This window comes from Sminthopsis crassicaudata, chromosome 1 (assembly GCF_048593235.1).
Source record: "Sminthopsis crassicaudata isolate SCR6 chromosome 1, ASM4859323v1, whole genome shotgun sequence".
NCBI classification, from domain to species: Eukaryota; Metazoa; Chordata; class Mammalia; order Dasyuromorphia; family Dasyuridae; genus Sminthopsis; species Sminthopsis crassicaudata.
The window spans coordinates 217,687,778-217,700,753 of NC_133617.1; the positions used below are offsets into that span (position 1 = coordinate 217,687,778).

The 12,976-nt window shown below is 33.8% G+C and overlaps 1 protein-coding gene across 16 annotated transcripts in view; it reads right to left on the reverse strand.

Moving 5' to 3' along the window:
* LDLRAD4 (low density lipoprotein receptor class A domain containing 4) overlaps positions 1 to 12,976 on the reverse strand; it is a 565,990-nt gene that overhangs the window by 120,112 nt on the left and 432,902 nt on the right. The window lies entirely within an intron of this gene.

The following is a 12,976-nucleotide window of genomic DNA, read 5'->3' on the forward strand; positions in this document are numbered from 1 at the left end:
TGCTAAAAACTTACATTGACATCAGTTCTGGGTGGAAACTTTTCTTTAATCACTTAAACTTCTCCCTAGATGCTTGAGAAATATGTATTTACTTTTAGGATTCACACTGATTTCAAATTCTACCTTTGGTCTAATCCTCTTGATTCCTTAAGTCTTACTGGCCAACTGAAGTAGTTTTCTAGTATTTGTCTGACGGAAGATATCTTACATATTGGGGTCTCAGTTCCTAAGATTTCTAACTTAAACTACTAATTTTTCTTATATGCAATCCAACATTCCTTCTTTTATTCTTTTTTTTAGCTAAGAAACTCAAGTTGGGAGAGACCTCAGTGATTATCTGGCCCAAATCATTCCTGAAAGGGATCCTTATTATAAAATGCCAGGCATATCATTATTAAGGTGGTTTGAAAGAAAGGTTGGGTATGATGGGGTGATTTTTTTTAATTGGGTAGGAAAAGGTAAAAAGTAGCAATTATAAAATGGGGCATGAAAGGAAGAACTAATTTAAAGGAAACCATTGGAAGAGGAAGGCTGGTAGTGTTGGAACCTTACTCTCACCTAGACTGAAGAGAAAACAAAGTATACATATGAAGAAGTTTAGAAGTCTTCTGGAATTCTAGAGAGTGAGAAAACTGAGAGATAGAGCTGGGGAAATAGTTTTAAAAGAATGTACAGAATAAAATTAGGAGGGTGTAAGTAGAAAATGAGGGAATTTTGGAGGAGGTGGATAAAATAAAGAATAAAAGGTTAAGGGAGGAAAAGATAACAAGGATAGGGTGAAAAGAGAGCCTTGGATGGAAAATTGTTAAAAAAAAGAATAAGATGCAAGGAAATTCACAAATAGTAATTTGAACTTTGTAAAATCTTAAGACTATGAGTTATTCCCCAATTGATAAATGGTCAGAGCATAAAACCAGATAGTTTTCCAATGAAGAAATCAAAACAATTTATACTTACATTTTAAAAATGTTCTAAATCATTAATGATTTAGAGAAATGCAGATTAAACTGCCTATACCCTATGACTCAGGAATACCATTACTTGGTCTATTTTGAAAGATGATTAGAGGAAAAGGAAAAGAACCTATATGTTCTGAAATGCTTATAGCAGATTTTTGTGTGTGTTGACAAAGAACTAGAAATTTCAGGGATGGGGAATAGCTTGAACAAGTTGTGTTATACAGTGATGTATGCAGTAATAGCAATATTGTTTTAAGAATGATTTTGAACAAATCTGTTATTTTGACTATTATAAATACCCCAAAATTAGTATAAAGGACATATGAAAAAAGATGCTATTTGTATCCACTTAAAGAACTGGTAAATAGAAGTATGTATACAATAATTTTACATATACACACACATATATATAAAACTATTTTCATTTAATGTAGCCATTTCAAGATGTTATGGAAACACTTGCTTTACTCCATAAATTAAAAATAATTTATCAGATAAATGATCAGTAACCTGCTACTGAAAGACCTCCAAGAAGTGAAAATCTACAATTTTTCAAGCAGTTCATTCAACTTTTGGACAACTGTAATTGTTAGAAAACTTTTTTTCTGGCATCACCTCTAAATTTCCCTCTTTGGGTAAGCTGTCTTATCTCATTTATCACTCAATATATGCTAGTCTCTGTGTTAGCACAGCACAGAAATCACAAAGACAAGAATGAAACATTTCTTGCTTTACATTCTAGATGTACATTTATAATTATAAGCTGAATGTATACAAGATAGTTTGAGGAGATAGGACATTGACAGAAGTGGTGGGGATAAGGAAGGTGGGGTGGAAAGAATCAGGAAAAGACTCATGCAAAAAGTTGTCCTTAAACAGTCTTGGAAATAAACTGAGGATTTCAAAGGGAGGGCATTTCAGTCATGGGGAATAACTAGTACAGATCTAGAGATGGGAGATAAGAGATGGATTGTCTTTTATGCGAAACAATAAGGCTGGTCAATGTGGTAGGATTATAGAGTAAGGAAGAGAATAATGAATAATGCAGGCATTCTATTTTTTCATCAAGAGTATTTTTCCAATTATGTAAAGATAATTTTCAACATTCATCTTTGTAAGATTTTGAGTTCCAACTTCTTTATCTTTCCTTTTTCTCCCTTCCACCTCCCCAAAACAGCAAGCAATATGATATAGATTTTATATATTTGTGTACATATATTTGTGCATCTATATATATGCATACATATATACTATAATTTTAAACATATTTTCCTATTAGTCATGTTGTAAAAGAAAAATCAGGACAAAAGGAAAAAAATCACAAGAAAGAAAAGCAAACACACACACACACACACACACACACACACACACACACACACACAATGAAAATAGTATGCTTTGTTCCCTGTTCAGTTTCAACAATTCTCACTCTGAATGCAGGTGGCATTTTCTATCCCAAGTCTATTTGAATTGTCTTAGATCACCAAATTGATGAGAAGAGCTAAGTCTCTCACAATTGATCATCACATAGTTTTGCCCTTATTTTGCATACTATTCTCCTGGTTCTGCTCACTTCATTCAGCATAAGATCAGAGGTCTTTCCAAGCTTTTCTTAAGTCAGCCTGCTCATCATTTCTTACAGAACAATAATATCCTGTTACATTCATATACTATAACTTATTCAGTCATTCTCCAACTCAATTTCCAATTTTTTGCCACCCCAAAAAAAGTTTCTACAAGCATTTTTGCACACATGGATCCTTTTCCCTCTTATGATCTCTTTGGGATCCCAGTAGTGGATCGAAGAGTATGTACAGTTTTAGAGCCCTTTGATCATAGTTCCAAATTTGTCTCCAGAATAGCTGGGTCAGTTCACAACTACTCTAACAATGTAATGCAGGTGTTCTTAATACTTTTTTTGTGTCATGATATTTTTGGCAGTCTGTTGAAGTCTTTGAAGGCTCCTTTGAGTGTTGTTTCTAAATACATAAATAGGAATTTAAAAGGTATTAAATTGACATATGGTTATCAATATATTTCTCAAAAAATGTCATTGACTCCAGGTTAAAAACTGTTAGAATAATGAGACTGGAAATTTAGATCCAGGATGCTGAGAAATTTAAATGTCAAGCAAAGGGGCATACTGGGGGCAGGAGGGAGCCACCAGAGTGTATTTAAGTAAAGGTATCATGATCGGATTTGTACTTTAGGAAAATTACTTTGACAGCTATATGGTTGAATCTTTTAGATAGAGATTTGAAACAGGAAAATCAAATAGGAGGATATTATAATCTTCTAGACAACTGGCATGAAAGAAATGGGATTACACATTTGAGAATATTCCAATCACTGAAAATCATACAAATACAATTTTTTTAAAATGGGGAAGGGAAAATTTTTTTAATCAGTGAAACTCCAAGTCTCTTGCCACTTGGGTCTCAATTTACCTAGATGAAACAAAAAGAACAATAGACTTAAAATCTAAAAACTTGTCCCTTTCTTCCTACTACTTACTTGTTCTTAAACACATAATTCTAGTATATATATATATATAGTATCTGGTATGAATGCGTAAAAGTTGAAAGCATACCTAAAATAAGTTTATTAAAAACACATAATCAGTGGGTAACTTTTCTTCAAAAGGTCTATAGTTTTACACTAGCTGACATTCTTTTAAAAAATATTTTATTGATGTTTCCCCCTACATCAATAGAGGAGAGACTGCATCTCTCCTCTTAATGGTACTTTCTCTCATAACAAAGTAGAGCAAAACTAATCAACACATTGACATTGTCTGATGATATAAGTCACATTCTGCTCCCCTATTCTACCACCTGATGAAGAATGTTTTGCCATAGTCATTATGCAGTCCTAACTGAACACTGCATCTACCAGAGTTTGTGAGTCTTTCAACATTGTTTTCTGTTATATAATTTTGGTCAATGTGATAATTTTTCTTCTGATTCTGCTTACTCCAATCTGCATCCTGATTGATTATCTCTCACTTCCTGCAATAGATGATGCAGACACTCTTTTCTCAGGCCTTTTTTGCATTTCTCTTGGGAAATGATTTTACCATCAGCATTACCGAAAAAGTAGAAACACTGATTTTAAAAAAAACTCTCTTCTTCCCAAACCCACATTTCAAAACTCCTCTATATTGTGCCCTTTCTCTCCTCCTTTGCTCCAGAGTCAGAGGAAGAGGGGGGCCTTTCTCCTTGCCAAGTCCAACCCATGATTTCATCTCTTCTCATCTTTTCAATAGTTTGTCAACTCTTTTAAATTTAAAAAATTTTAATTCCATAATTCTATATTTCTTCAAATAAATCTGAACAACCTTGTTAATAGATTAATTTTTGCAAAGATATATGTTAATCAAGTCTTTAAAATTGTTTAGTATTTTAAATCATATTATTTTTTAATTAAATCTTTTTATTTTCAAAACATAGATAACTTTCAAAATTCACCCTTAGAAAACCTTGTGTTCCAAATATTTTCCCTCTCTTCTTCCCCACTCCATCCCTTAGACAGCAAGTAATACAATATATATTAAATATGTACAATTCTTCTATACATATTTCCAGAATTATTATACTGTACAAAAAAAATCAGATCAAAAAGGGGAAAAATGAGAAAGAAAACAAAAATGCAAGCAAACAACAACAAAAAGTGAAAAGACTATGTTATGATCCACATTCATTTCCCATAGTGTTCTCTCTGGATGGCTCTCTTTACAGAGAGCTCTTTTTATCACAAGATCATTGGAACTGACCTGAATCAGCTAATTGTTGAAAAGAGCCAAGTCCATCAGAATTGATCATCCTATAATCTTGCTGTGTACAATGTTCTCCTGGTTCTACTCATTTCCCTTAGCATCAGTTCATGTAAGTCTATCCAGGCCTCTCTGAAATCATCCTGTTGATCATTTCTTATAGAACAATAATATTCCATAATATTCATATACCATAACTTATTCAGCCATTCTCCAATTGATGGGCATCCACTCAGTTTCCAGTTCCTTGCCACTACAAGAAGAGCTGCTACAAACATTTTTGTACATGTGGGTACTTTCCTCTTTTTTAAAGGTTTCTTTGAGATAAAAGCCCAGTAGAGACACTGCTAGATCAAAGGATATGCACAGTTTGATAACCCTTTGGTCATATTTCCAAATTGCTCTCCGGAATGGTTGCATCAGTTCACAACTCCGCCAACAATGTATCAGTGTCCCATTTTTCCCACATCCCCTCCAACATTCATCATTATCTTTTCCTGTCATCTTAGCCAATGTGAGAGGTATGTAGTAGTACCTCAAAGTTGTATTAATTTGCATTTCTCTGATCAATAGTTATTTAGAGCATTTTTTCATATAGCTAGAAATGTTTTAATTTCTTTATCTTAAAATTGTTCATATCCTTTGACTAGTTATCAATTGGAGAATGGCTTGTATTTTTATAAATTTGAGTCAATTCTCTCTATATATTAGAAATGAATCCTTTATCAGAACTCTTAGATGTAAATTTTTTCCCAGTTTATTGCTTCCCTTCTCATCTTGTCTGCATTGGTTTTGTTTGTACAAAAGCCTTTTAATTTAATAGAATCAAAATTATTCATTTTGCATTCCATAATGTACTCTAGTTCTTGCCAACTCTTTAATACCTTTTCTCTATCATGTTGAATTTCTGCCTACTGCCTCCTTCTCTGCTGTCTCCAACAATAACTAGGTGCCTCCTACCCTTAAGTAATCTTTTACTTGACCTTGTTATTCCCTCAAGATATCATCCCAGCTAAAATGTTGTCCCAGATCTCCTTTCCCTTTCACAGCCAAAGTGCTAGAAAAAAAATTATCTATACTCAGCTAAAATGTTGTCCCAGATCTCCTTTCTCTTTCACAGCCAAACTGCTAGAAAAAAATCATCTATATTCAACTGCCTCTCCCTATTTTCTCATCTTTCACTTGCTTCTAAGTCCCTCAAAAATCTGGCTTCTAACTGTACTGCTAACTGAAATTACTTTCTCAAAAAATTACAATCTTTTAATTGTTAAAGTCAAATTGCCCATTCTCATTTCTCATCCTATTTGATCTCTCTGAAAACTTATGGCACTGTAAATTTGCCTTCTGGATTACTTTCCACTATCCCTTCCCATTCATTCACTATAATTTCTGGTTCTAATCCCACATATCTGATTATTCTTTCTTAGTTCCCTTTTCTCGATTATAATTCATCTTCAACCTTTGTGACATGACTCTCTCTATCAAAATGATGTCTTAGTCCCATTTTTCCTATAATACTTTCTCCATCAATAATCTCATCTGCAATTAATATATTTATATAAATAATTTCTAAATCAGGCCCTAATCTTCTAAACTCCAGTCCCCATTATCAACTGAATGTCCTATGGATATCTCAAACTCAATATGTCTAAAATCAAACTTAATCTTTTTCCCCTTTTAACTTCAAATTACTTCAAACTTCAAGTTTTGTTTACAGGAGGCATCATCCCTTCAATCACATAGTCTCATATCCTCGTAGTCACTCTTCAATCCTACTTCTTCTTTAACTCCTTTCTTCAACATGTTGCAAATGCTATCATTTCTATCTCCATAACATTCAACATCTATCCTCTTCTCTCGAATAGCATGGCCACTATTCTAGTTTATAGTCATAATGCTTTTCACCTGGCCAATTAAAAGAGCTTCTTAATCAGTCTCCTTGATTCCAATTTATCTCTTTTTTAGTGAATACTAAACTATAACTGACAAAAAAAACCTTTTGAATGTATAAGTATAAGCATATCACTTCTTTACTCAAAGAACTTTGGTAATTCCATAATGTTTCTAGTATAAATTATAAATATTACCCTGCTATTTCAGACCCTTCCAATCTGATTCTAACCTACCTTTTCAGATTTGTTTAATATTATTCTTATTCTTTTTCATACATTCTACATTCCAACCATACTGGTCTCCTACTGAAATCAATTCATCATTCCAGTCCCTGTCTATCTGCCATCTCACCAGTCATCCCCTCTGCCTGCAATGAACAGCCTCTTCAATTCTGCTTCTCAGAAACCTTATCTTCGAGGCTCAACTCAGTTTACTGCCACCAGAATGACTTCCTTGATCTGTGAGTTTGTAATGAATGTTTCCTCCCTCTTTAATTTTCTTTATTGTTTAAATCAGTTAGGCAAGCAAGCATTTATGAACTACTAGATTCAAGACACTTTGATATATTCCTTCTTTTTAGAAGGAACTTACATTTTATACACACATACAGTGAGAGATACACATTTACATTTATACACACAGATAAATACATACATGAGAAAATAGATACAAAATAAATACAAGATGACTGGTAATCAGTAATGATCTCATCTAGGAAATGGTGCTGAGGCTGAGTTCTGAAGGAAGCTAGGGATTGTGAGGTGGAAGGAGTGCCTTCAGGCATGGGGATTGTGCTAAATCCTGAGAAAACAAACAAAATAGCCTTTAATAATGACAAATTCAAGTTGATGATATGCTTTCATCATAATAACTGTATTATTTCTGTTTTAGAGCTGAGGAAACTAAGGATGAGAAATGTAAAATGATTTTCCTGAGTCATATTGCTTATGTCAGAAGACCTAGGCTCAAGTTAGTACTTGATTCCAAGATTAAAACACCCACTGTTACAAGACAATTCTTATTAACATGTAATCATAGAACCACTATCCACATTGTATAGAATGAGGCTTCTTAAACTTTTGCCTCTCATGATCCCTTTCATCAAAGAAATCTTTACATGGCCCCAGTTATATGAGTATATAAAAGAGGTATATAAATTTCCTGATGATAAATCATAATTTTGCAACTCTCACATTCTATTATATGACCCCCATATAGGGTCGTGACCCACAGTTTAAGAATCTTTTGGTATAGAATATTTGAGTTGCATGGAATATAGTTTGGGAAAAGTGGAACTGATGTCCCTTCCACTGACCTGTAACTCATAAAGTCAATGACCTTGACCCTATGGATAATTTTACTTCTGGTTAACTGCCACTCTCTTCCTCTCTTATGAATTTCTTAACTTCATCTTCAATTACTGATCCTTTATGGAAGATGATAGTGCTCTTCACCAGGTAGTTTTATTTGTCTCTTTCTTTTCAACAGAGAGCTAAGATATGCATCCTTGATTCTTTTTTATCTGTCTACATTAACATATGCTGTTAGAGTATATTTTCTCTTTTACTGAAGTTTCTCTATAGATAAGTCACAACAAAAACACAATTTTTCTCTGGCTTTAGTGGAAAAAAACACTTTACAAAAAAAATTACAACGACAATAAACACAACACACTTACCAAATGTACTCCTAGCATCTTCCATGGGGCTGCAAATTTAGTTCTGTGCCAAGAGTTTAACAATCTTACTGTATTATCCCCTATCCAGGGTTTTCTTTCCTCAACTGTATGCACTCTCACAATCTGAGGAATGAAGACAGCTGTTTTCATTATGGCTTTACCCTAAACAAAACTCCAATTTCTTATTAAGAATGTTTAATAAAATCAACAGGGCGTTAAAAACAGCCAGCAGGGAGCATAGCAAATTAGATGCTTGCCTGGTGCCTCCCTCTGTGTCAACATGCAAATATTCTTCATCTTTATACAGCTCTTCTGAAACATCATAATATTATCCCAAACAGGCAAATCCTCTTTCCTCTCTTTTCCCCAGTATGAGACTAAGTCATTGGGAAGAGCAGAGCAGCACTAATTGATGGAATAAGGTGAAATAAAACTTCCTGCCAAAATCTTCCTGGTTTTTAAGGCTAAATGCTTTCTGAATATAGGGAATGACTGGTGTTTGGTTTTTTTTTTTTAATCAGGGTATTATTGAAATCATTAAGACATTCCCACCTTAACATATTAAACTAGAAATGTTCAACTTCATGGTTATTATGCACCTGCTGTGGTCCAAACATTGATGTGGTTCAAAAGGAGAAGCTGTTCTTGCTCTCTAGAAACATGTACAGGAAGTTCAATTTTAGACTCTAATTCTCAGGGGTACCTGCGCTAGATTTAGTGTAAGATGCTTATTTTAGATTAAATATGTGAGGAGAGATATGCTCCACATTTGTGGTACTTAAGAAGAATATGAATGCTACTAAACTTGCCTCCATTTAATAGCAAGCAGTGAAAGAGATGAAGCAAAGATGGCAAAAGAAACCATAAAAGATCACACAAGGGAAAGCACATGTACAAGCTCTGTAAAGGTCAACAGCTGGTCTGGTTATAGTCTCATCTGGACATAACTAAATTCTTGGTCAAAAAATAATAAAAACAGGCATATGAATCTATATCATTGACTAGAGTTTTAAGTGTATTTTAAAAATATAAAGAAAGAAATATTTTATAAAATGAAGGAAATATCTTTAGAGCAGTGGCCTCCAAAATGAGAACTATTATAACCTCAAAGACTATTTGATCAGCCAATCAGAGAGTAATGCATCCAATCCTGGATTTTTTCTCCCTGGAAGCACACCATCTCCTTCACTATGACCTTTTAATCTGTCTCCATCTAATGCCGGTCTTCTATGTCTGAGGTTGGTTGCTCAGTTTCATGATAACCTAGCTGTGATTCAGAAATTCACTGAAGTGTCAGTTAAAATTCTTTGGGTGATGTATCTTTTTTAGTTATGACAAGTATTTATCTAAATATCAAAATAAATTTATTTTAGAGCCAGATCTTCAACTCACTTTATTACAAAGTGTTAAAAACCAAGTTTTGGTTTATAACCATGGTTTTAATATGACACAAGTTCAATCACATCATTCTCACCAAAATATAATTAATATCATTTCTGTGATGAGAACAAAAAGGGTTTTCTAACATTAATAAGTATTACTTTAAAATATCATTTCAAATTGGAACACAAGGCTTTTCAAAGGTCAATGTTGAAAAAAAATATGCTTGCATATATTTTGAAAATAAAAAACCAATAAAATGTCATTTCATTTTTATTTTATCCTTTACAATTCTATATTAATATATATGTGTGTGTGTATATATATGTGTGTGTGTGTACATATATATATATTTGGAGTGTGCTCAAAATTTTTTACTTATAGGATATACAATTTTTAAAAGTTTGTAAATCACTTTTCTAGAAAGCAGGAAGTATTGATCTCAGAGAACAGAGATTCTTAGTCATTTTTGGGTCATGGCCTCCTTGGACAATCTGGTGAAACTCATAGCATCCTAATCAGAACAATGTTTTAAATTCATAAAATAAAATAATAGGAATGCAAAGGGAACCACTTAAATTGGAAAATATTTTTCAAGAAAAATATTTAAGTTGATAGACCGTAGATTAACAACCTTAGCCATAAATCCTCTTCAGCTTTGTTCCACCACACAAAGGCTGCGTCGTTTGTTTTTAAATAAGTTCATCCCAGTAGTAAGGTATTTAAAATTAAAATACCTTATGAGTCTAAGTATCTTCTGACAAACAAGTGACAAACAAGAGAATCAGACTCTAACAATTCATTTATTAAACTAGGGAAGTCATATAGAAAGGACATCTGTCCACTACCAACAGCATCATTCCTTATTACTGGGGATTTGGGTGTCCACCACACTGACCTATAGACCACAGCTAGGAAGTGCCCTCTTTAGGTATGTTAGCAATTCATCATTCTCACTCTTTCTACTGATTAAACTGCCACTATAATTCAGTCTGTCAAACTGTGGTGGGCTTTGTGGTATAAGAAAGAATCACCTATCTTCAACCATTTGCTGTTAAATGGTTTCACTGTTTTCAGAATCACTTTCTGGAACCACATGTAGGTAAGTAACTGCTGTGGAAGAACATGAACATAATATTTCTCTCTAGAACTTTTGTTTTTGCTTCTTCTCTTTTTCCTCTTCCAATTCCCCCCCCCCAGACTTTCTATCTAATGAATTCTGGCTAAATAATCAAAGCACAAAGTATAGCTAGCTTTCAGAGACATACTTTTATAAAAAGGGGTGGGGAAGAAAACAACAAAGGGTTGTGTGGGAAATATAGAAATGTCTGCAGTTAAATCAGAAAGACTCATCTTCCTGAGTTCAACTCTGGCCTCAGACACTTACTGGCTATATGACTCTGGCCTTGTCACTTAATCCTGTTTGCTTCAGTTTCCTCAGGTATTAATTGAACTGGAACAAAAAATGCAAACCGTTCTAGTATCTTTGCCAAGAAAACCCCATTGGGGTCACCTAGAGTCAGACATAACTGAAATCAACTGAACAACAAATGTATCTTATAATGTTAATATTATTTATTGAGACCTCTGTTTTGTGCAAAGCAAGTTTCTAAATAATGTTTGACACATAAATTAAGTTTCTTGGTTCCACAAAACCTCCATGTTCCCTAATAAGTCATCTCCTTTCTTCCACTCTGATTTATTATGTGATTCATTTCAAAATCCCACAACTATCAGAAGACCATGTAAAAAGACAATTAAAGTCACTTGTCTTGGTAGCTAAGTACCCTCTTCAAAAAAGTCTCATTTTAAAAAAAAGTCTTTTCAACTTTATCAAAGTTGAAAAAGGTATCTAGTATTATAGAGCACAATTCTCCATCATCAAACAGGGGGATATATAGGGTGACTGAACAGGTCTTCACATCATCAGTTAATATTTAATTAAGATGTATTCATATTCAATTTACACACTGGTACTTTTACCAAAAGGACTCCATTAGCATGTGATCTGGTTGTCACCTGAGAGAGATTCAGAGATCCATTTACCTTGAATATTTACAATCTGTCTCCTACTCCCATATACCTGGTTTGAACTTGCTTGAGAAGTGGGTTGCTCCAATAGTATGTACTTAAAGGAGATAATCATTGTGTTTTGGAAAAGATGGATAAAGGTCAGGTGCACATAAAGTATTAAGCCACAAGGAAAAGCCTTCACTTTGTTGTTATAGTATTTATACAAGGTTCACCATATCTGCATGCAACCAAATTGCATTTATGAAATATTAACTGTGTGTCAAGCACCTGGAAATACAAAGGTGTTTAGAAAAAAAATGAGTTATACATTAAATGTTTTACTGATATCCACACAATGTCAAGAAAACTTAAGAAAGGTCCCTGGTAAATGGGGAGGAATTTCTGTGATAGATTTATAAGGCATGGTAAAGATTACATGGCTGTCCCCTATACTGTAATAGTGAATATTTACATTGGTGAGATCACAGATCCACTGCCATGGTGACTTTTGAAGTAGAGGAGGGGTCAATACAACAATATCTAGGCTACTAAGAACTCTTTTTTTGTTGTTTGTTTTTGCTTAAGGCATCCATGGAGAGATTATAATCTCATTCTATACCATTCTTTATATAAAAATGATACTTGTCCCCTGATAAGCAAGTCAATGCTACCTGCTATCATAATCTGTGAGGTTTTTTTTTAATTAGTTTTAATATGACAGGTTTGATTTTCTGGAAACTGAACAGGATAATAGAATTATAAATTTAGAGCAGAGAGGGATCCTGATGGTCGTTTAATCCAATGCCTTCATTTCATAGAACAGGAAATTGAGGCTCAGAGAGATTAAATGATTTGCTCAAGGTCACACAGATAAATGGTGGAATCAGAATTCAAACCCAGCTTCTTTAACCGGAAAACCAATGTTTTTTCCACTTCATTGAGTAAACCATACAATGAAAATAAAATCAGGGAGGGTTTATGTTAATTAGTTTGTGACTACACATGAGTTCCACTTTCCTATTCTCCCATGCAACATTGCCTTCATCATCAACTGTGCCTGGCTCTATGCCTAGTCCTGCACTGGTTCTACAATCCTATGCTTCTCTAGAAAGCACACTTCTCCAGGGATTTGTACAAAGCTCTCTGTCATGGTCTATAACTGTATTAACCCAATACTCTGTTCCTTCCAGCTTCAAATACCTTCCCTCCTTAGGACTTGGGAAGGAAAGCAGAGCTTCTGTTATTTATGGTGTCAAAGAAGGTCTGTTTACCCTATTAACA